This window comes from Mercenaria mercenaria, chromosome 2, assembly GCF_021730395.1.
Source record: "Mercenaria mercenaria strain notata chromosome 2, MADL_Memer_1, whole genome shotgun sequence".
Lineage (NCBI taxonomy): Eukaryota > Metazoa > Mollusca > Bivalvia > Venerida > Veneridae > Mercenaria > Mercenaria mercenaria.
In genome coordinates this window covers 108,191,010-108,216,888 of record NC_069362.1, presented here as the reverse complement: position 1 = coordinate 108,216,888, position 25,879 = coordinate 108,191,010, and the positions used below count along the sequence as shown (strand labels likewise).

Sequence of the window (25,879 nt, the reverse complement as noted above, 5' to 3'; positions counted from 1 at the left end):
TAATTTTCAATGATATTTTTAAAGGAACTGAGATCAGGAACAACAAGAGTGTGGTATTTGGACCTGATTTATTTCCTCATTCAGTTTCTGTCATTTGGGATTTAGTGTGATGTAAACTTATCACTAGAAAATTAAAGCTATATTTTTAAAAGTTGATCTATTAGTGTTTTCACCCGATCCAGTGCAGAGGAGTAAATAATTGCTATTTGATATGGCGACAGTACGATGGTGATAACGCGACAGTACGATGGTGATAACGCAACAGTACGATGATGATATGGCGACAGTACGATGGTGATAAAGCGACAGTACGATGATGATAACGCGACAGTACTGATGGTTATAACGCGACAGTACGATGATGAAAAGGCGACAGTACGATGGTGATAACGCGACATACGATGGTGATAACGTGATAGTACGTTAATGAAATTGCAAAATCACGATACTACGATAACGAAAACGCGAAAATACGATAGTACGATGTAAAAAACGCGACATTACGATGGTGAAAAAAAGTATATATCATTATCATCATCGTACTATCGTATAATCGCATTTTCGTTATCGAAGTATCACGTTATCATCATCGTGTTGTCGCGTTTTCGTTATCGTAGTTTCGTGATTTCGCGTTTTCATCATCGTACTATCGAGTATCGCGTTTCAGATGAACACATTCAAAGGCGATGGCCCTAACGGAATTCCGTAGTGTAACACTTTAGGTAACGGTGTTCCACAGACACCCATTAGCAGTACATTCTTCGTCATGAAGGCCTACGCTGTACCGAAATGCAACGACTGGATTATCTATAAAAGTCCCAGTCACACGTACAACCATAACAATTCATTTATTTCAAAGCGATCAACTTAAACATAGAATAAACTTTATATAATTACATGGCCGGCACCTGCGGGATGGCGGGGTGGAGGTGGGGGTGGGGGTTCGATCCCCTTCCTGGAATGAGTTTAACTGAAGTATAAGCTGTAGTATCATGCACTTTTATATCACAACGTATGTGATATATACCTTTCGGTGTTAACTGTCAAAAATGACCAGACGAATACGTCACATTAGACAAATGTCAATTTTACGGTCGAATATATCACAGACGTGTTACATATTCGATCTTTGACGTATACTGCTCAACACTGCTTTTCATTGCAACGAATTTGATTTGATTCGCTCATGCTGTGCATGCTGTGTAGGACCACATTCGTAACAGATCGCATTTGTAACAGGTGTTACAAATGAGATCGCGTATGTAACAGAAATCAAGCACATTTGTAACAGTTTTTGACACAAATGTGATCGATGCCGATTTTTGATGTGACATCTGATCACATTTGTCACATGTCATTTTCAATCGGAAAAATGAACAAAAAAGTGCATTTTTACATCTGAAACACATTTGTAACATGTTTTAGCTTACTTGTACGAAGTAACAAAGTAAGCTATTGTGATCATCCTTTGTACGGTCCGACCGTCCGTACGTTCACATTTTTCTAATGAATACGATAGAGACAACATTTATTATTTGATTTTGACAAAACTTGCACAGAACGTGTATATATCTATGATATCTCGGTTCCTTTCTAAAACCATCCATATCACGTTATTCGTCTTGAAGTTATGGCCCCAGAGATGGCAATAATTACTGATTTTAGTCTTGTGAACGAGATAGAGACCACATTTTTTGTTTATTTTTACTAAACTTGCACACAACTTATATATCTATAAGATCTCGGTTCCTTTCAAAAACAACCGTATTGCACCATTTTACTTGGAGTTACGGCCTTTGAATTAGCAAAAAAACCCAACAAAAAACTATAACAACAAAAAAAAAACATGCTGATTTTATCCTTGTCAACACAATGGGGACTACATTTATTATTTGATTTTTATTAATCCCCCGCCACGTGGTGGGGGTTATAGGAATGGTCTCCGTCCGTCCTTCCGACCTTCCATCTTCCGTCCTTCCGTAACATTTCGTGTCCGCTCTGTGTCTCATAAACCCCTTGAAGAATAATCATGAAACTTTGGTCAAATGATCACCTCATCAAGATGATGTGCAGAACCTATGAGTCAGCCATGTCGTCTCAATGTCAAAGGTTTGAGCCTACCATTTCGTGTCCGTTCTGTATCTCCTAAACCTCTTGAAGAATAATTATGAAACTTGGATTAAATGATCACCTCATCAAGACAATGTGCAGAACTCATGAGTCAGCCATGTCAGCTCAAGGTCAAGGTCACAACTCAAAGCCATATGTTTGAGCCGTCCATTTTGTGTCCCCTCTGTATCTCCTAAACCCCTTGAAGGATTCATATGAAACCTGGGTCAAATGATCACCTATCCAAGACGATGTGCAGAACTCATGAGTCAGCTATGCCGGCTCAAGGTCAAGGTCACAACTCAAGGTTAAAGGTTTAAGCCTTCCATTTCGTGTCCGCTCTCTATCTCCTAAACCCCTTGAAGGAATTTCATCAAACTTGGGTCAAATGATCACCTCATCAAGATAATGTGCAGAACTTATAAGTCAGCCATGTTGGCTCAAGGTCAAGATAACAATGCCGGGTCAAATCTATGAGCCTTCCATTTTGTGTCCCCTCTGTATCTCCTAAACCCCTTGAAGGATTCATATGAAACCTGGGTCAAATGATCACCTATCCAAGACGATGTGCAGAACTCATGAGTCAGCTATGCTGGCTCAAGGTCAAGGTCACAACTCAAGGTTAAAGGTTTAAGCCTTCCATTTTGTGTCCGCTCTATATCTCCTAAACCCCTTGAAGGAGTTTTATAAAACTTGGGTCAAATGATCACCTCATCAAGACGACGTGCAGAACTGATGAGTAAGCCATACCGGCTCAAGGTCAAGGTCACAATAAGGGTCAAAGGTTTGAGCCTTCCATTTTGTGTCACCTCTGTATCTCCTAAACCCCTTGAAGGATTTACATTAAATTTGAGTCAAATGATCACCTCATCAAGAACTCACGAGTCAACTCATGTCAACTCAAGGTCAAGGTCACAACTCAAGGTCAAAGGTTTGAGCTCTGTATCTCCTAAACCCCATGAAGGATTTTCATGAAACTTGGGTCAAATGAACACCTAATCTAGACGATGTGCAGAATATGATGGGTCAGCCATGTCAACTCAAGATCATAGCTCAAGGTCAAAGGTTTACCCTTTCACTATGCATACCAGTGGCGGGGGATTTAGCTGTCTTTCAGACTGCCTTGTTAAACTTATAAAGGATCTCACTTCCTTTAAAAACAGCCATATTGCTTATTTTAGTCTTGTGAACACAATAGAGACCATATTTATTATTCCATTTTGACCAAACTTGTATAGAAGTTATATATCTATACCATCTCGGTTCCTTGCGAAAACCAGCTATATAGCACCATTTGTCCTGGAGTTATGGCCCCTAAAATGACAAAATTTGCTGACTTTAGCATTGTAAACATGACATAGATCACATTTATTATTTGATTTTGACCAAACTTGCATTGAAATTATATATCATTAATATCTTGTTTTTTTCCCTCGAAGAGTAGCCACATCACGCTATTTGTCTTAGAGTTATGGCCCCTGAAATGGCAAAAAAACGCAGATTTAATAACCTGTTTAGTGTAGTATTACTCATGTTAGCGATAGTGAGCCATGACTACACTCTTGTTGATTAGAGGGATATTTCCGTTCAGGTTAATATCTTGGTACTGGTTTGTTATCTGGCAATTAAACTTGGAAAGAATATCGTTATCATGACTGGTCTGTTCATAGTAGCATGGTACTACATGACCATGCCACTTATAAATTTCCCATATAGGTTTTGGTTTGTAAGATTTCATTTTTACTGAATGCATGAATAAATGAATATGTATGATTAAAGGGGAAGATGCACACCGCATGCAATCCCTGTTCAACTTTTATAATCGGCAAATCGCTGGTTGTATCGCTTCAACAACAAATAAAATGTACTAAAACAAGATCAAGGCAGTCTCAACTAACATAGAAAGTCTTGTAAAAGCTTGTTTCCGTAGAACACCGGGTATATTGTGACAGGAAAGGCCGTACCGGCGACAGTTACTATCAGAACAAATCAACACCCTTTACAATATTTACAAATTTATTTACATAAGATGATTATTTACAATGAATAGATGATATGAAGAAAAAAAACTGATTATAAGAAAAAAAAAGTTCAGTATCACCAGATACAAAGTTCGTATAGTTCCATTCTAATGTGACGTGGTACAGTTCTTTAATTTAATTGCGAACTTTAAGTAGCACAAACAAAACGTATCTCTAAATCCAGTCCCTTTAAACCGTGAATACGTTGATTCTGTGTTGGCTCCCTATGGTGGTAGGTGATTGCATCCCTGAGCTGACTTCAGAGGATAACAAAAATCATCGTCTTTGCGGTTTACGGCATGACCATGGGACGAAAGCTCTGCGCTAGGAATATCACATCCAGGCGAGCGAAGACAAGTGAACCTCGGGCATTGTACTTCCGGGTTATGACATCACCAGGTAAAATCGTCTGGCGGAAGAAGCTAAAATATATAACAAATGGTAAGCACCATAGCAAAACAAATAATCAGGGCATAAAACTGCTCCTTTGGGTACACCATACCTCCGTAGGCTCCCATAAATAATACGTGCTACTTATACAAATATATATGCTACTAAGTTCAGACGTCACGTGATTAAAATACGTCACTAATTACTTCCATTATTACAAAAATTACTTACTTAAAAGACTAAAGTCAAAGTATGAAAAAGATATGAAAAGTATATGATGAAACATTATAGATACGGACATGATAAACTGCAGCTATTATTTACAACTACAAATTAACAAAATTCAATATAAATCAAACGTTATATCATAGTTGGCATCCATATAATATCTAATGCCATACACTACAACGGACATTAATTAGATGTGCTATAGACTGGCACACAATTACAAATTACAATAATATATTACATACATGGTACTAGACTTGCCATATAGATTTATACATAACAATACAATGCAGTAATGGCGTTCCATAATTAACAAAAATGTTTGACATAAGTTTTTGAAACAGTGCTTTACAATTATCACGATACAAATTTCAGTATAAATCTAACATCTTATATAAACGAAACGTTTAGACTCCTCTTTCTAAATAATTTACAAAAATCTGAAAAATTTAATCAATTATCCTAACATACCGAAACTAGCTAAAATCATGTGCCGAAAAGTAAATGTTACAGAATTCTGTAGAATGAACAAAAATTTACCAAATAAAAATCGTAATGCAAAAATCATACAAAAATCTAACAAATAAATTTCTTCCCTCGATCGAGCATAAATTTCTAGCAAGAAAATAATTCAGACATAGATTCGTCTATAATGACGGAAGGTGGTGTGCGCAAGGCATATTTAGTCCAGTCTATTTAAAGGGTAATGTCCCGCCAAATACTAAATTTCATGGGATTCACGGCCTATGCGTGAACTCTTACTATTTCTATTTTCACGGGATTCACGATATAGCCGGGGAATCTAACTACTTTGGCGCGGATTGAAATGGACAATTTGAGGCCCATTATAGTGGTTTTGGGGATTAAAACATAAATTACTGAAGTTTATAAAATATCAACTTTCTTATTACTGAACCGAATTTAATAAAATTTACATGGAAATTTAAGTTATGAAATACAGAAAAACATGAAAGGTATTTTATGCGTGAAATCTGACATTTACCTCAATAACTCAAAAATTTACAAAAAGATGATGCAATACCTGCATTTACACTACAGATAAAATAAGGCCCGTATGTCAATTTGTGACATATATGTACATTTATGTATACTTTTAAATAGTGACTAGCTTGACTATTCGAAGACTGCTCAATGTTATTGTTCTGATCCTGATGTCGTCGGCGTGCGCGGGTTCGCTGCAAAATAGGTTTTTCGTTTTCGTTTTTTGATCTTTGTCTATTCGCATTGCTTTGAACATCAAAAATTAAAAAAAAAAAAAAAAACAAAAAAAAACTTATTCTGAAGACAACGGATACATCAAATGAAATATGTCCTATTCAAAACCCTGACGTGAACTTTATTGGATTATATTTACTAAGAGAGTTTTCTTGCCTGGCCTGGTGTCTGCATTCGTATGGAAATACTCTTATTTTGTATCTCTGTAGGAGCGGCACAAGTAACTCCATCGGTGAGGGTGGTGCAGTGGATAGTTTTGCAGATTACGAAACCGGCGGAGCCTATTGAATTTCCAGTCAGGGCCGGAATTTCCAGAGCTATTGTGTCTCTCATCCACCCAGTTAAGACTTTACGTGTATCGGTGCGTTTTACCAGACCCGTAAACGATTGTATGAGTGTAAACTCATATATACAAACATGATATTTATCAAAACCATTCTACAGGGTGCCAAAATTTGAGTCGTTTGCAGTAATATGTGTAATATGACTACTACAGATTGTCAATAAATGGTGGTTATTTGTACCAAAGTGTTTGGAAATCTGACTAAAGCGAGTTATGATCCGAACACAAACGTATATATTACAGCAAAATAACAAAACAAATCTAAGTTCAAAGCTGTGACCATGATATGGATATATCAACATGGATCATGATCGCAACAAACCTTCTATCCATGCTGATCATTTGTACCAAATAATTTAAAAATCTAACAATGCATGGGCAAGTTATACCAAGGACAAGAACCTATATATAACTGCACGAACGCACAAACTCCGCTATTTCACGGCGGGATTATAATAAACGAAGGCCTATTCCCTTACGAGCGAGCTCAGTGGGGTGAGGGTAATTAAAAACTAAGGTGTATTTTCTTAAAATCTCATAGACATAAATTCGCAGCATGCACAAGGTTGGGCCCTCCTAGACTTAAGGCTAACGACTCCGCCCATGACCAGTTGTATATAATTTGTCCCAGGACATAGCAACTTCCTGTTTGTCACCCAACTTGAGACAGCTCTGGATAACGAAAGATAGCTACAAATCTATGTCGCCACCGGGTTCGAACAAGTGACCTGGCCATGTGGGTCTACCTTTCAGCTAGTCGAGGTAACAGTAGAAGAAGCTGAAGTTGTAATCATATTATAGTGGTAGTGGCAGTGGATGCAGAAATGATAATAACAATTGAGCCAAGTCACGGGAAAATTGGCATTCGAACATTTTCGTGATTTTCCGGAAACTCTATATTAATGCTGACCTGTGCATTTATGCATTTGAATTAGGGTCAGAAAACTTCATATTCAGGTAGAATAAGCCTTCTTTGAAATAACAGCGACGGTGTCGGCTATGATCAGACTGCGCGGATGCACAGGCTGATCTGGGCCCACACTGGTTGCAAAGCCTCGAAAGTTCCCGAAGGCCCATTTTCTCATGATGCGGCTCAAATAATTTTTATGACGTTATTGACGTCGTCGACGACGACGCTAACTTGTGATGGTGCTTATGGCAGTCATTTAAAAATGTTGCGATGACAACCAACTGATTGAACATTTGCAGTATAAAACTCAACATGATACATATGTGCATCTATTGTCAACCCCCATGTTGGACAAAAACATTTTACCTGTTAGAATAGCGTCCGAAGATGTTATAACACGAAAAGAACATGCGCTAACGCTATTCTAAAAGAAAACGCGTAAGAAACAGGTGAATTAATATATTCTGGCATAAAACTGCTGTTATTGTCACTTTTCGGGGGTGTTTTAACAGGAGAGAAAACGTGTGTTAACAAGGAGATTCTCGCGCTCGCGTGCTGTTATAACACCTTTTTATATATGTGCGTTCCGTGGCAAAGCGTGAACGCCATTCGGCCCCAAAACGGATAATTCAAAACGAAATGACGTCAACGTAAATAAACAACTCAGACATTCCTGCGCATTTCGTGGAAATTTAATGACGTTGAGGGACAATGTATCCATTTATCAGTTTTTACGCGTTTTATGCTAGAATAGCGTTAGCGCATGTTCATTTTGTGTTATAACATCTGCAGAATCACCAACCAATCCCTCGGGATTCTGCAGATGTTATAACACGAAAAAACATGCGTTATCCCTACATTGTCCCTCAACGTCATTGAATTTCAATGAAATGCGCGGTAAAGTCTACATTGTTTTGTCAAGTTGACTTTCATTTTGAATTATCCGTTTTGGGGCCGTAATGCGTTTACGCTTTGCCACGGAACGTGCATATATAAAAAGGTGTTATAACAGCACGTGAGCACGAGAATCTCTCTGTTAACACACGTTTTCTCTCCTGTTAAAACACCCCCGAAAAGTGACAATAACCGCATTCTGCCTTTGCGACCAGTGTAGATCATGATCAGCCTGCACATCCGTGAAGTCTGATCATGATATGCACTATTCATCATTCTGTCAGTATGTTTTTGGTAAACACCCCTTTTAACAGTTTATGGTACTGTTCAAATTGAAAGATGGAGAAGTTCATTATATAAATTTAGCAGGGTAAGGGTTAAACCGAGTTTGTTTCAGTTTTGCTCGGTTGTGTTTTATGCATCTAAAGCTATCAAAAGGATCGTCTAATAGATTTAAAAACAAAGAAGAACACAACCTGACTTTTACGGGGATGTTTTTTTTTTCGAAGGAGTTTGGTCATGGTAATATTCCAACTGTGTCTGGTAAATTAATGAAAGGTTTAATTACAAGAGGTTATGATTTGGCTATTGCCCAACAAATAGCACCGACTTAAGTGGACCTCTAAGGAATGGCTCAATTGTCTCAAAGGACCAGAAAATAAAACGAACTATTGAGTCCAGGTAAGTATTTTATGGATAGACAACCCTATACTTAACGGTTTATTAAATGTTTGACCAAACCTACTTTTAAATTTACTGTGGTAACAGTGCTAAATTATACTAAAACCGACTTGGCCCCTGTGAGTACTTTCGTTAGTGCGGCTGTAATCCCGTTGACTTCGTTTTGGCCACAGTTTCTATTTACATTTCATAATGGTTCAAACCTACAACGGTAGCCGTGTGTTTGGATTTGTCCAATATGACCGCTCGAAGAAAAAAACAACGGAAGGTCATGTAAGTTCTTACAGATATTTAATACGTCTTGCTACGTTTCGTTACCAAACTCTGTTCACTAACACTGGTAATGTCCAAAGGAGTAATCGCCGGACTGACATGGCGATCGGAATCATATTTAGCATAAATATATCTTATAAACTCATGGAAATTGTTCTTTTTCCTGTCAGATGTTCCCAGATTTCATTTTTATTATCTATAAAATCAAACTATTTGGACTAAATGGATGTAAATGTACTATAAGATAATCTCTAGTATACGTATGCATAATATGTGATATGCACATTGCACCTAAACTTCAAAAGGACTCAAAACGTATATACGGCAGACGATCATTACACGGAAATTTCATGAGCGTCAGACATGTTTTTGTTTCTCATCTGTCTGTTTTATTGTAGATGCATGGAATTTCCCGTTACACCTCTACAGCAGAATTTCTTTTTGCGTTATGTCTTTTTAGGCCCATAAAAATCGCTAATAGCTTATTTAGATTATCTAAAAGCTATAAAATGAAACAGAGCTTGGTTTCTAGTTTCAGAAGATATATTACATAATATATATATTGTATCATACATAGCGGTAGTGAAACTTCTTTAATAGAAAATATAGCCAAAAATGACTTAGCTCCAACTTATGACGTCGCATTCATTCAATCTGCTATTATTCTTCTTGGTTGTATTCCTTGCTTCCAAAGGATCTTTTTACAGATTTTATTTGCTATTGACAGTGCCATTGCGACATTCAGATGTTTGTTTGTTTCTTTCTGCTATGTTACATATACGTTATAGTATGTCTATATATTATGAGAGTTTAATAATTTACACATCTATCCATACACTGCTGTAGGCGTTCGTGTTTTTCTCCTATTGGATATGTTTCCCTTTTATAATTTCTTTTCTCAAGCGTAGCAGTGAAATTTTCCAATCTAAAACAACAATGGGAGAGGAATGGCCACGAAAAGCAATCGCCAGCACCATTAATCTTTGTAGGAAAGTCAAACACACAGGCCTTTTATTAACTCCCTGGGGCCGAAATGCGACTATAGGCGTTATATTTTCTACCCCCGTAGCGTCGATATCCGACTATATGCGCGTTATCAGGACTCCCCAGGACGGCGATTGACGAGTATAGTCGCGGCACCGAGATCATGTTGATTGTGACATGTACTTGTTAATTTTTGATAATGTTGGCAAGAGCAAAATTATTTTGCATACTGAGTATTATTTTTTATAATAAGTGCTAATTAGTTCCCGTGTTAAAATAAGTGTTTGCCATTATGCGGCCATGTAAAGACGAAATCCACTGTGTTTCGTTCATACTGTATTTCAAAGGAGTAAAATAATGTCGTCTGCCAAAAATCTTTCTTAAAAACAAGAAAATATTCATTATCATGCAGCTTCTGACATATCAGTTCCGTCCTATGATGATTCAGACGATGAAATTCCATTATCAGTTAAATGATTGGTCGGAAAATGTTAAGTTTTAGAAGGCTGAAATATTCGTACACGTAATTACATCGAATACGATACAAACTGAAAAACATGAACAAAACAAAACATATTTTATAAAATACAAAAACAACGTGACTGCATAAGCATATGATTGTAATAATCTTTTTTTCAAAGGTAAATGTATATACAGTACAATCGCGATCCTACGAAAAGCCAAGGGACCGGTCGTTCTTTTCGTAATATCGCATTTTCGTTCGAGCGTAGCATAGGAAATTTCGCTATACAGAACCTTAATATCTACACGTCGTAACCCGTGATATCTAAACATTTGATTTAAGGTATTAGATCACTAATGGAGAACCTCCTTTTTGAATAGTATTCAATTCCTACCATAAACCTACTTTTACTGCAATTCTTAGGAGGGCGTAGGTTCAAGCCCTACTGGGACCATTTTTTTCCCCTTATTTTCCTTTTTTACTAGTAAGTTTTTACTTCTTTCAAGACTTTTTATCGATGTTTTGTACAAAAATGGAAAAAGATGAATCTTATAAGCAATTTCTTGGTGTTCAAAGAGAATTTACTACTTAAACAGAAGGGGTAGAGTTACAAATCTTTAAAAATATTGAGTTACGCACGGTGAAAGTTCTCTATTTTGCTTTCACTCTTAGATTATATATTGTGGAAGAAAATTAGGTAGGTTTTACGTCTTCCCTAAGGTTATTTTTAAATGGAGTAAGCAAAATTCAAAACAGAAACACATCATTCGACCTTATTTTTTCAATGTTTAAGTATGAATTCTGTCTCATTAAATCCGTTTACTTGAGGCACCGTAGAAAAAATGATATTGACATTTTTATATTGTGTTTTATAATTGTTTACCAATAGTTTGATGTTTCTTCTATTGAAATTGATGGTAAAATGAGTTCTCTGCAAACGTTTTGGATAGTGGCTATCACTTTGAAATTTGTCTCTACTTGAGCTTGAGGAGACACCATAAGTTATTCAAAACTTTTTAAAAACGGCACGGTAAAAGTTGTTTAAAATTTGCAAAATAGTGCAAAACAGGGTTACCTTTCAGAATATACCAAGCAAAGGCCACTTTGTAAACATTACTATTAGTGACCTAATACCTTAAGTATCGCAGTGCATGTATACCAATTTTATATGTACATCTGGGTTTACTACAAATCTTATTCGAATCTGAACTCAGATAGTATCTGGAATGTAAAACGGGTTGTTATTTTTTCTCCGCTTTTTATTCACTGTACAAAAATATATATAGGGTACATTTTTGCACGAGAACAAAACGTCGTAATTGCATATTCCGATATCCCTCAGCTACCCTTTACTGAATTGTTCTGAAAAATAAAGCGACAATATACAGACGAACAGTACTTAAATACTTCTTGAATTTTCTTTATGCAGTAATTGTTTGAGACGTATAGATATCAAAGCAAGTGTGACTAGTATGCCATCCGATCTGATAGTTATAGGAGAAAAAAATAACAACTAGCTTGTGTCATGGTGTACACCGTATGTGTTTCGAATTGAATTACTAAGTTTCACTTTAATTATTGTTTACGCCCAGCTAAATGATAGTGACACTTTCCACTCTAAAGAGTTTTCACGCCGTTATGGAAGGTGTGAAAACTTAAACGATGCAGGTACAGTCCCTGGCTCGCGGATTTTTCAAAGTCCGCGCTTCCCCGCGATTGGACCCTAGCGCGGACAATTTCCTGAGCCGCGGGGATGCGCGTTTTTTCATGCATCTCCGCAATACATTTAACAGCGTCCGCCGCGACCAAATGCAATAAAATCGATTGCGATGTCCGACGATGATGGTCGCGGCGCATCGCGATGAAGTGCCGGTGGTTCGCGGTGAATTGCGATGAATCGCCGCGATTTACAGGTAAATGCAGTGGCTGGTTGTTATGTATACAGTTAATTTAAAATATCAACACTATGATGGGATAAGAAATGAAGAAATTAAACAATGTTTTATATTTTTGAATCATTTATTTCTTCTTACTTTTCTATTTAGTTTAAACATATTTATTCCCAAATAGTTAACATATACATTGATACATAGTCATACAGTGAATATTGTAACTTAGGAAAGGATAAGAATGGAAGACTAGTCTTATAGAATTCTTCTCCTTCGCGGACAATTAACTTGTAGACATACTATAAATTTGTAGCTAAAATGGGACTTGAAAGAAAAAAAAATGTTGTCGTTATGTTCTCTGAAAACAAATGTACAAAGATTGTCAGTTCAGTATTTTTGTTAAAGAAAAATAAAGACGAAAAAGGGTTAGTAAAAGAAGAGTTGTTATAAAGTGAAGTAATAATAATGAAATGATATCTATTGCATTATAGTCTTACTATAAATATAAAGATAGAAGTGTTGAAGTCTGTCTTAAAGAAAGGGGTCATTTGTCTTATAAGAATCTCTTGCTGTCCGATATGAAGGACTGTACGTAGAAGAATATAGTCATGTTATCCTGATCAGAAAGGGATGGGTTACCAAAAAGAACAGTATCCAAGTCAATATCAAAATTCCGCAGATTATTAAGAAAATCGTCCCGGCAATCATTGTAAAGTGTACATTCAAAGAAAAAGTGATGATTAGTTTCAATATTGCCACATTGGCATAATGGTGTAGGAGAAATATTTCTAAGGAACAAGTGATAATTCAGTGCACTGCATTTAGTACGGAGACGTGTATGGAGAACCTGAGACTTCCTGTCCCCAGCGTAATAGTACAGTGGTGTACGTCGCTTGTTTAAGTTTAAGTTTCGTTTAAATGAAGACAGTGTTTGGGAGTTGCGAGTATCAGGGTTAAGCAGGTTCCAATCACGTATAGTTGAAGGCAAAAATGAATTGAAATAAAGTGTTGTTCTTGCGGGTATACCGTGGATGTTGTCTGAGTTTCTTAAATTGTAGCGTGTGTCACCTGAGTCAGGAACGAGAGAAGACAGATATGTGGGGGTCAAATTCGACTTCATTTTGAAGAACAAGATGAGTCTATGTTTATAGCGTCTTTCTGAGAGAGTTTCCCAATGTATTTCTCTTTGTAGATTTTCTATTGAGATGAGCTTAGTCGCACCAGATGCAATGCGTGCACATTCATTTTGAATTTTATCAAGTTGGTCCAGTTCATATTTGGTACAATTGCTCCACACCACATCAGCATATTCAAGTAAAGGTCTTATGAAAGAGAGATATACAATTTCAAGGGATCTGCGATCAAGCGAGAATTTCAATTTGCGCATAATGTTAACCCTCTTTCACGCTTTTTCTAAGATGTAGTTGATTTGAGGATGCCAGGAGCAATCACTTGACAAGAATACACCCAGATGTTTGTGGACAGTTACTTCGGGTATGTATTGATTATACATTTGAAGAGGAGAGTGTGGTTGACCATTTCGTTTTCTTGATACCAACAAAGTTTCGGATTTGGAAGGATTAAATGTGACGAGCCATTTATCTGCCCACGAAGATATTGTTTGAATGTCAGACTGAAGAAGACCTGCCGCTGTATCTGGTTGTTCAACTATAACGTAGAGACTTGTGTCGTCAGCAAAAAGGTTAACACATGATCTTATTTCATCAACAATATCATTTATGAAGATAAGGAATAGTAAGGGACCAAGGATTGATCCTTGGGGAACGCCAGATTTTACATAAGCCCAGTTTGATTTAACTCCAGGAAGGATAACTCGTTGATGTCTGTTAGAAAGATAATTTTCAAACCAATTAAGGAGAGGACCTGTAATTCCAGCATGTTTAAGTTTACAAAGTAGTCCTCTGTGCCAGACTTTGTCAAAGGCTTTGCTGATATCGAAGAACACCACACGTACCTCAAGACCGTTATCGAGGGCTTTGCAGAGAGTGTCATATATGAAAACAAGTTGGTTGACTGTTGAGTCACCTGGAATGAAACCAGATTGCACTGGAGTAAAAAAAACGAGGATCATGAAGGTGATTGAAAACATGCTTGAAAATAAGACGTTCAAAAACTTTTTCAATGGTATTTAAGAGGGAGACTGGGCGATAATTACTAGGAAGAGTGGCATCACCTTTCTTGTAGATTGCGCTAACGTGAGCTTCTTTCCACATATTCGGCACAATAGAGAGTTGTAATGAGGCATTGAAGAGATCACAAAGAGGGAAAGATAGTTCGTGAGAAGCTTCAAAAAAATTCTGTTGCTTATTCCGTCAGGACCTGCGGCCTTATTAACTTTTAAGGACTTTAAAACATCTTCTGTTTCTGTTGGATAAAGATGGATGTTCATTAAGACTTGGTTTGAAGGATATAGGTCTGGGACGTCTCGGTTTCCATCATCAATATACGTCTGCTTCTGAAAGTACTCGTTGAGGAGGTTAGCTTTATCAAAGTCAGAGAAAGTGGTTTGATGCGTATTGGAATTGTACAGTGAGGGAATAGTGTTGTCGGTGGATTTGGAAATAAAAGATTTTAAAACATTCCACCAATCTTTGGAAGAAAAAGAGCCATTTTTAAGTTTGTCTGAAAGTTTTATGAAGTAGTTTGATTTAGCATCACGAATCAGCAAGACAGTTTCATTACGGAGTCGTCTAAAAGTCTGCCATTGGTATGGTGAATTTGTTTTTCTTGCTTTTCTATAAGTTCTCTTACGCTTGCGTATATATTTCCTTATCTCGTTATTCATCCAAGGAACGTCACCGGGTCTAACTTTGATATTCTTGTTTGGAATATTATTTTTTGCAATGGAAGTAATTTGGCTAGTTATATTAGAAGCATATTTGTTTATATCCTGATCAGAACAGCTATTCCAGTCAAAATTGTGTAGTTCTTCTCGCATGCTGTCGTAATCACCTCGATCATATTCCCAGACTAGTCGATCGAAACACTTCTGTTTGGGCTTGTGAAATTTGAGAAGAGCATAGATAGGAGTGTGATAACGCTGTTCCTGTTCCAAGAAATGTTCACCTACGCCAGTGAGAAGAACGTTACTGCTATTTGAAACGAAAATAAGATCCAGTAAGGACGAAGTATTTTCTGTAATATGTGTGGGTTCGTCAATAAATTGTTCAAGACTAAATTGCTGTGTAATGGATAATATGTTCCGATGTGGATTTAGACCAAGGGCATTGTAGTTGAAATCACCTGTGACTATAACATCAGGGACATTTGTATCAATTGCTAGGCCGATGGAGTCCTCTATAAGATTGTTGTATAATGCATCTGAACTTGAGGGACGATAAAAAACTCCAAAAGGTATATGTTTATTGTTGGAAAGAACTATTTCGACCCATATACATTCAAGGCGGTTGATCTCAAGATCATGTCTGCGAAAGTAATGGATGTTTTCTTTTAGATACAAGATAACACCTCCATGTGAATCACCAGTACGGTCTTTACGTTCAGGTTTATGAAATGAATGCAACACTATATCTTCGGATGCGAGAGAGTTACTCAACCATGTTTCAGAGAAAGCAAGAATATCAAAGTCACACAGTTCGGCATATAGAATATCGAGTTTGTACTGTATGCTCTGAACATTTAAATGAACGAAAGAAAGATGATTAGATATAAATTTCAGATGTATTAGTGTGTTTGTGGGAGTAGTGTCATAAGATGACGTGGATGAAGATGGACCTGGATTTTTATGTATGTCCCCAGCAACCAGCAGGAGGCATGCAATCCATGCTGCAAAAGTAACGACAAATAAACAGTTGATTACATATTCCATGAACATTAAGTTATTGTAGAGTCTGTCCATGTTGAGCAAAGTATTTTTACTACGAGGGTGGTTGACATTGTTGTAAATACAAGCGCTTGCTAACAAGGAGTAACATAACGACAAGACAAATACTGGACAACTATGGATAGTAATGAGTAATAACATATGTGAGAAAAAAGGTAGGAACCGATGGTATCTGTATGTGTACTTGACGGCTTGGTTACAAGTTAATCGTTTATTTATGTGATTGAAAAATAGACAGCAAGAATCTGAAAATCGCCGTCATTGGTAATCGAATAACATATCCAATATCCTTGAGACGTACAGGCCAAATCGGACAAAATAAGGCTAAGAGATAAGTGAAGACTTTAAGAGATACAAAGTACTGGAGACAAATAAGAAAACAGATGCAAAAATACGACATTTGTTAGATCTGTTAAATGAAAAATTAGAGGATGTGTGAGGGATAAGATGAAAACAATAAGGGTGACTTTTTGAAAAGTAAAGAACATAGATGAATACATTAATGTACATGCTGATAAACTAATTTGATAAACGCTTAAATACTACATAGTTAGGTTTTATAGCTATTAAAATAGATTAGACGGAAAATAACTTGGATAAAAAGAATTCTATTGACTGTTCAACATCACAAAATAAATAAACATCACACTGGGTTGAACTGAAAAACGTGTATGAAAAGAACATTACAAACAGATGCAAGGAGAAAAACGGTAAAATGGAATTTCTCCACATAAATCTCATTTCAAAAATGTTCAGTCATATTGTCTGGATTAACTCTACTAGACAGCACTAATGTACGAAAAAGAAACTTAAAAGAAAACGACATTTGCAGGAAAAAGCAATAAACAAGAAAAAGTGAAATAATACGTCAGTTATATCTCTGATGAAAAAAGATCAGTCATTATGGCTGAATAATCTATACCGGGTGATAGTCGTGTAAGAATTAACAAAATTACAAACGACAAAAAAAAACAAAAACAATAAAAACAAGAGTACACCACCTGTATCTCAGTTGAAAAGGTTTAGTATTTAGGCTTAATAAACTGTACTGGATAGCATTCATGTGTGGAAAAAAAACATTACAGGCGACATAGCAGTAAAACACAATGAAAATGAAATTACCCCACATGACATGTATCAGTCATATTGGCTGAATTAATTTCGTGTATGAGAAAGATCATTACAAACGGCAGAGTATGAAAACAAATTGCATTACACCATGATAAAGTTGTTTAGTCATATTGATACTGATAGCAGTTATATGTGAACATGAAGGTACAAAAAAAAATGAATAAAAAAATGAAACTACACCGCGTATAACTCATTTATAACTGGCCGAATTCATTGTACTGCAAAGCTGTCATGTGAGAAAAAAAAGAATATTACAAACGACAGATCCAGAAGGTTAACAAAAAATTTCAAATGGAATTACATCACGTGTATCTGTTAAAAACGTACAGTTGGATGAATTAATTGTACTGGGTCGCAGTCTTGTATGAAAAATAACATTACAAGCGGCAGATGCAGGAATATAACAATGTTTAGCTATATCTTAGCATTTTAATTTCTGAATCAAGAGTTTCAGTATTAACTAAGGCATGGTAATCAAAAATGAAAATCAATTAATTAACATAACAGTCAATATATAATTAATTATTTTACAGTGCAAAAAGAGCAGATAAGTACATCACAGTCAAAATATTTGACCAAATTCGTATTATTATATTCAGTGCAATAACAAGTAGATAAGAAACGTCACAGGTAGTAACTTATACTGAACGGATTGCAATACAGGTAATCCGCGAAAAGTTCATGATTGATCTACTTAAATTATGCCAATATACTGCGGAAAATAAACTAGTCGACATTAGAAGAGGCATTGCTGTTTTCTGCTACAGTGTATGACAGGAACCGATTGATGTCACGTTTGGTGTGGATTCTGTGGACACTAACTTTTTTGTCTTTAGTGACTTTTACAAGAATTGTTCCATCAGTGGACCAAGCACCAATCATGTGCTTGCGTTTAACAAGTTGCCTGGCTTCGAAAAGCAGTTCCGACCTGTATTTGGTGAGGTCCTCGTTTACAAAGATGCCCTCATAGCCGTTTGATTTTAGTAGGGAGCGTTTTTTAAGAAGTTTATCTCTTGAGCGACGTGATATAAATTTGACCAGAATATCGCGTGGTTTGTCAACGGACGAATTAAATTTCGCATTTTCTTGTAAAATACTTGTGTGACGACAAGAAACAGATCAGGAATTAAAGCACTTATTAGAACTAACGATGAGGTAATTGAAGATTTCACTTCGTTATCCTATATCTTATTATTTTCCGGGAGTTTTGCATAATATGAGCCGCGCCTTGAGAAAACCAACAAAGTAGCTTTGCGACCAGCGTCGATCCTGACCAGCCTGCGCATCCGCGCGGTCTGATCAGGATCTGTGTTTCTCTTACTGCAGTAGGTTATGAAAGCGAACAGCTTGGATCCTGTCTAGACTGAGCGGTCACAAAGCTACTATGCTGATTTTCTCTTGGCGCGGCTCAATTATATAATGATTTTTTTTCTTCAGATATTATCAGATTACGAGTTTAAAAATCATATATTTACAGCTTTCTGTAATATTTTAGTGATCAAGTCTGCTACATGTAAATAAGGCGTTGAAGGTGTTACATAGTGAAATTAAAAAAAATGTCGAAAATGATTTTATAATGTATATAAAGTATCTGCATTTAAACGGAATTGACTTTCCACCCGATAATGTTCATGAAACATTTGCAATAATAATGATTGATTTAATAAAAACTAGAAATATATATCATGATAACAGATAAATTTTCCATGGATGCAAAATAAATATCATAAAAAATATTTTTAAGTCAGTGCTTTAAACTCCAACAGAAATATGTATGTTTTTATTATATAAACTAACTTTTTGTGAAATTAGAAAAAACGATCTATCTATCCATTTTATTGGCCCCGAATTGCCACTAAATAAGGAGCGTTAAACTAAAATGAACTAAAGTGTATGCACTACTACTTTAAAACATTTAAAATATATTAAAACTTAAAAAACAATGTATTTACGTCCGATACCTTCCATTCACAGGTTTATTTTTAGATTACACGCCACGTCTATATGTCATATCGATAAATAAATGAATATAAACATTTATCCTCTACAGGAAATCATTAAATTTCAACTTAAAACTACAAAATTGCGACGCCAAGCCCTACGTGTAAATTTTAAAATTTATCTAAAAGGTAAGATAGGAATAAATTTTAATTTGTTAAATACTATAGATAAATTATTAAACTAATGAAATGATTACATATCAACATTAATTTTATTTATTTGTTCTTAAACCCTATTATTTGTCCATTTTAACAGAAAAAACTAATGCAATTATACAGGTAACAACAGTAGAGAGTTATATGTATTTAACCAACAAAATTTACCTGGATTTCGCGGTGATTGCCGGTGGTTCACCACGATCCATCGCAATTCACCGCGACCCGCTGAGATTATTCCTCGTGACTCGCCGCGGGCATTTAGTGATACCTTTATTGTGGTGTATTATATAATCATCGCGATTTTTCGCCCTTGCAAACAGCCGTTCAATGTGAAAAAATCATCGCAATTTTCCACTCAAGGCAAATATCTATGCCGGTGGTAACGCGGAAAAAGCAAAATCCGCGAGCCAGGAACTGTATTCATAAAATCGCAACTTAAATATGTTGAAAACATGTTTTAAGGGCATAACAATACATTCGTAGGAGCGCATTTTTCGTAAAATTGCATTTTCGTAAAACCGCAACTTTGTAACATAAGAAATAAGAAGGAAAGCAGCCGGGACCACAACACCTTTTCGTAGTATATCAGTATTTCGTTAAATTGCGATTCGTAGCATCGCGAATGCACTGTATTACAATTTATCTGTCCCATCGCGTGTCACAAAACGTTTGTGTACATGTATACATCAAAATTAAACAAGGGCATGATCGATATTCACACAAAAACGGGTGTCAATTTTAAGTATGCTTTTGTACATAGTCTTTGTTAATATTGTATTTCTATTTTAGTGGAGTTCAATGTCTTTACATGTGAAAAAACAAGCGAACCAGAAACGTTGAAATATTTTCAAAGCAGTAGGTTTTTTAAAACTGTGAATACTTCGAAGTGAAAATATTTTTCTATTTGGATATAGGTTACGGATGAAATAGGATATAAAAATAAGATTTTGTAAGTTTATTTTAATTTATTTTAATCACCAATGATTCCCTGCATGATTCCCTGCGCGTGAGATTGTGATAAGATCAGAAAATGTTCTTCGACGTTAGGTGGTAATTCTTATCTCGCCGCAGCAGATATATTACGATATCGGCGTCAGGGAGTACGATAGGCAAGTGCAAGAATACTGTTGTTGATTATACATGACTGTTAGTTTAATAGTAGGGTCACATTAAACGCTTTGTTTCCTGTCTCCCAATCTCACATTTCAAAACAGCTTTTTAAAGGAAATGATTCACTAGCTTGTTTAATTATATACTGACTTCTGTTCCAATTTCACGACTGTTTATATACCTTTCGATGAAAAAGGGCAAATATCAAGTATAATAGTCGACTATTTAATTGCCATGTCACAAAGAAGCTAACTGAATGAATCAATGACATAAACAAGTACAAAAGGGCCAAGCATTTTGGTAAGACGTATGTTTTAGTCATAGAAATTTCCCCTCTTCTGATGCTAAATAACACTAAGATACCTGCATACATATATGAACTTAACCATAACTTGCAAAGTCAAGTCAAAATAGCGATATATATTTGTTTTGAAAAGCAAAGAGAATCAATCTTTGAGTCTGTGCATTGCATGTCGGATAATTAGAGTAAATTATATCCTCCTAACTATTGATTATTGAGATACTGCGTACGTACAAAAAAGTACAAAATTCAATTTAGTGAATCGAGAAAAGAGTCATACATTTGTAAAAAAAGCAAACTAGATTTATGGAATATGTGTATTGCATGTCAGATCATCACATTGAACAACTAGTTTCAATAAATTCCCACTAGTCATTCTGATATAACATCTTATAAATAATTAACAAAGAGTATGCGGAAGTCGACGAACGGATGCGTGCAATAGCCCTTCGAATTCTTCAAGTAGTCGATATAAATCATCTTTTGGAATAGTGAAATAGCAAATGTGCACAGGGGCTGCTTTCAAGTTGGTAGATAGAAGGGTAAACAAACGTTTTTGTTCATTTTGGGCCTATTTTTAAGCATTTACTCATTCCTCTTCTAAACAAGCAATTAACAAATATGATAAACAAATGAACATTTATTGTAAAAGAATTCAAATCAAATCACCCTCGAGACGGTGGATGGAATCCAGACTTTCAAAAGCGAACAACTTGGATATCTAACCAGCCTGGCACTTAAACATTCTCACGCTGCGTTTTAGAACTCATTTAACCTATCTATCAGAATATATAATGATTTATTTCGAAAATATTCCATGAAATAAATTCGTTATTCAATGTAACACATTTTTATGCACCGGTACCAAAAAATAATTGCTCTAGGTACAATGTTAATTTCGAATCGTTTATACTCATCTTAGATATTTAGTTTTATGACATTCAGTTTATTTTTTTCCATAGACTTTATATGCAATCCATACAAAAGGTTACCTCTTATATCCCAGAAATGAATAAAGGAGATAGATGTGGTTGTATATGATTTTATCAACTTTAATACCGATTTTTCGTTCAGGAATGTGAATTAAGTTGCTATCCAAACCGGTGCATATACTAAATCCAAACCGTTAACTGCTTTTCAATTACTTGTATCCAAACCGTTACACACTTGATACATATGATTGACTTAAGATTGTATTTTTCGCAAAAGTACTATGCTTCCAGTTTAGAGACCGATGACAAGATATGTCAGAAAATGTTTCTTCTTTCTTTTTAACTGATTTGTCTGCTGATAGTTCTGATAACATCATTAAAAAGTTTCGTTTTCCCTTCTTGATTCCCATAATCTGTACGCTTTTATCACTTAGTAATTAAAACTGGAATAATCTGATCTTTTTATACCGAATAACTTAACCATTAGAATGAAAACTGAATACCCAATAAATCTTTTTTTAAAAATATGTGTTTAATCGTAGAAAACATCATAAATTACATGATGTTTTTGACATTTTTGATCGGGAGAGGCCATATTGGACAGATCCAAACACACGGCAACCGTTGTAGTTACCATACAGTGAAACTGCTGCAGCGATAAAGAAATAGACTGTTTAAAAGATAAATCTATTGTAATGGACTAATAAGTGATATGTTTTATTGTACTTTGATTCAGTTGCAAATAGATGTTTTAGCAGATATACTTTCATAGAAAAAACATATATTTCGACATATTATTTCAATAATGGTTAAAAATAGTTATGTGTACTTGGTGCAAGTACACTCCTATATCCGGCATGCATTTTGATTACAAACATTATGGTAGCTTCACTCTAATCAAAAAGGAACAGTCACATGGTAGGCGGGTCTAGTTTTAGCGTTTTGTTTCTTTCTATACACTAGTTAAATAATTGAAAAGGGAATACATACGCGTTTTATAAGGTTTGTAAAGATTTTGTTTTCGTTTTTTTTTTCTGGCTGATAATTCTGATGGCATTTGAAGGAATCCGAAATTACTGACTTTAATCAGATGTTTTGTGAAGTTAATAAATTAATTATTATTGCACTTGTTTAGCAAAACTCTTATTCAGAATACCTGCGTATTTAATAAATGGGTTACTATAGGTTGTATTCCAGGAATACGCATGATTATTTTTACAAAAATCATTTAGTAAATTCATTTTTTTTAATGAACGGTAATCTTATTTGAAACGAATTTTCTACATTTTGTTTGAATTAATCAAGTAGGTGTTTATACTAATATATATAGCTTAGTTTTAGAAGTATATAATTTAACAACCCCCATAAATCTTTTTCAAAAATTTGTCTTAAAAACGTATGGAACTTTGGATAAAATGTATACGCAGATAGCTTTTTTTATTAGCCTATGGTTTATGTTCATGTATAAATTAGCGTTCAAAATACATATATATTATACCAAACTGTTATATGTATACACCTCTGTTCTACTTCTATTTTAACCGCCTCGATAGCCTAGTGGTAGAGCGTCCGCTTCGAGTGAGGAAGGTCTTGGGTTCGATCATCGGCCGCGTCATACCAAAGACGTGAAAAATGGTACCAGTAGCTCCCTTGCTTGGCGCTCAGCATTAAAAGGGAAACGGGCATCTTCTCTCATACCCTCGTGGCGATGGATTCCATCAGGAATGAGGTGTCAAGAGTGATTAATATAAATTGTAGAACTTCCTTCACAATCGACCTAAAAAAAATTATGTATAATTACTATTTTGACCTGAAATAAAACAGATTAACGGTTACTATGGCACGTCGAACGTCAGATAATAAATTTATGTTGTTTATCTCTCTGTTTGTATACGTCAGTACTATATAGAATGTCGTAATGTAGATTTCATTTTCTAAAACATTCATTTATGTTTTTGAATAGCCTTATTTGATAACTTGTATTATATTGTTCTAAAACGCTCTCTCTCTCTAAATATACAGCAAATAATACGTGTTGCAAATGATTTTTTTTGTGGTATGCTGTATTCTGTTAAATATTTAACATATCTTTTATGGGATAGTACGTTAACTACTAACAAGACATGCCAATGCCTATCACAAACCCATAGTGGCCGCGTCCTGGGACGACTTTTGCAGTATTAACAAACCGTTCTTTGTGTTTATTCAGGTAGATCAGGCGCTTAACTAGGCATACGCAAATACGCACGTGCGTCATTTTCAAATCGCATTTTCAAAAAATAAAAAGTCTAAAATTTCGAAAACTTCATTAAAAATCGATGCTTAAGGGGAGTTAGGCATTAAATTCCTATCGATCACAGCTGAATTCTTGAGTTCTTTTAATATCTCAAAATGAGAAGATGTCCCCCACAAAAAGCCGACCGCAGACCTACTTCGTTGAACCGTTTATAACTTTTCATGTATCATGTATATTCCAAATGTAAAATGTAAACAAGCCGCGACTGTTTGAAATGGCTGACTGTGGCACTTCGTCCCCTTAACGCTGACGTTTTTGAAAGCACAGAGAACCCAAAGTCTTGTAATAAAGACGAAAAAGTGGCATTGATCACTCACGAACGTGACGTCATTCTAGCGTAAGAGTGTTTTAACCGAAAAAAGCATATTACATAAAAATGATAATGCACAATAGTGTAATAAGCTTTGACGTCGACGTCGTATATAGTATACGAGGCGTTGGTCAAATTGATTTGTTTATATAGTAAAAGAAAGTAAAAAAAAATATGTTTCGACACATGTGATAAAAAGAATATTATGTGTGTGACTTTCCACTTTAATATCTTTAAATCCTTTTTATAAAATTGATAAAATGATCGACAGAGCCTTGCATTTTATTATTTTATTCAATTCGTTTGATAAATTCAATATAAAACAAAACACTCGTGTAATATCCTCCAGGAACGTAGCTGCCTTTACGCAGATACGCAGCTGCGTAGTGAAAATCTGGCAAGCATACACAATTCAAATTGCTAATCTATTTCGTTTCAATAAGAAGTCTAATCATGCAACGGAGATTGCTTCATATACAGTCATTGCTTACTTCGTACTCTGTTTTTAAAAAGAAGAATAGCGAACTCATCGGGACAAGCAAAATGTGATCCTTAAACATATGTTACATGTTCTTTACCAGTAGGAATTATTTGTATAGCAAACTGATTTATAATAAGTTGATTTAACATGCATTGCAATTCACCAATTGTCTTTGTAGTTTTATAACAATTTATGTATACTTTTGCAATTTATTTCGTTATCCTACTACATGTATTTGATTACTTATTTTGTAATAATCGTGTGAAATAATACAATCATACGCCATCTATGCTAACGGTTTAAACAGGCAAACTTCTATAACAAAATTATAACACAATGTCAAAAAAAAAAGAATGAAACAATGTTGGCTTTCAAGTCTAAAAGGAATTTTGAATAGGATATTTTTTATAATATTACAGAAATAATTTTCGCACATAATAATCATTAAGTTATTTTCAGACGTCATAGAATATCTGCTATATGTTAAATTTATAATTTACTTAAATGTATACGTAAAGAATGTCGACCGAGTACAAGGTCTTCCTCTGCAGGAAAGACCTACGCACGAGCTTCTTGTGAACACCGGGAGCGTGTTTTGAGAAGCCCGTGCGCAGGTCTTTCCTACAGAGGCCGATGTATGAGGCCGATACCCGACTTACATACCGTCATTCCATCGGTTACGATTCTGACGAAATTTTATCACAGGCATTAGATCTCAGATGATATAATGAACTTAAAGACAGAAAGGTTTTTCTGACACAGAATATAAACATGTAAGGAATTTATGTTACTTTTAGAAATTTAGAAGTTATGACGTGATAATTGTTCTCGTAATTTTGTTTATATAGGTGTAGGAAGTGGTTAAACTGCACA

The 25,879-nt window shown here is 35.4% G+C and overlaps 1 protein-coding gene across 4 annotated transcripts in view; it reads left to right on the top strand.

The window, feature by feature from the left end:
* LOC128555336 (brain protein I3-like) overlaps positions 1-25,879 on the top strand; it is a 40,876-nt gene that overhangs the window by 4,044 nt on the left and 10,953 nt on the right. Inside the window, exon 1 of one of the 4 annotated variants that reach the window (XM_053537486.1) lies at positions 20,366-20,525. The exons of 1 other annotated variant lie outside the window; for it this stretch is intronic. The gene's annotated coding sequence lies outside the window, so the exon portion shown is untranslated. Of the gene's footprint in view, positions 1-20,365; positions 20,526-22,747; positions 22,922-25,879 lie in introns of those variants that run through there. 2 more of the 4 variants (XM_053537488.1, XM_053537487.1) reach the window with 2 other exon arrangements.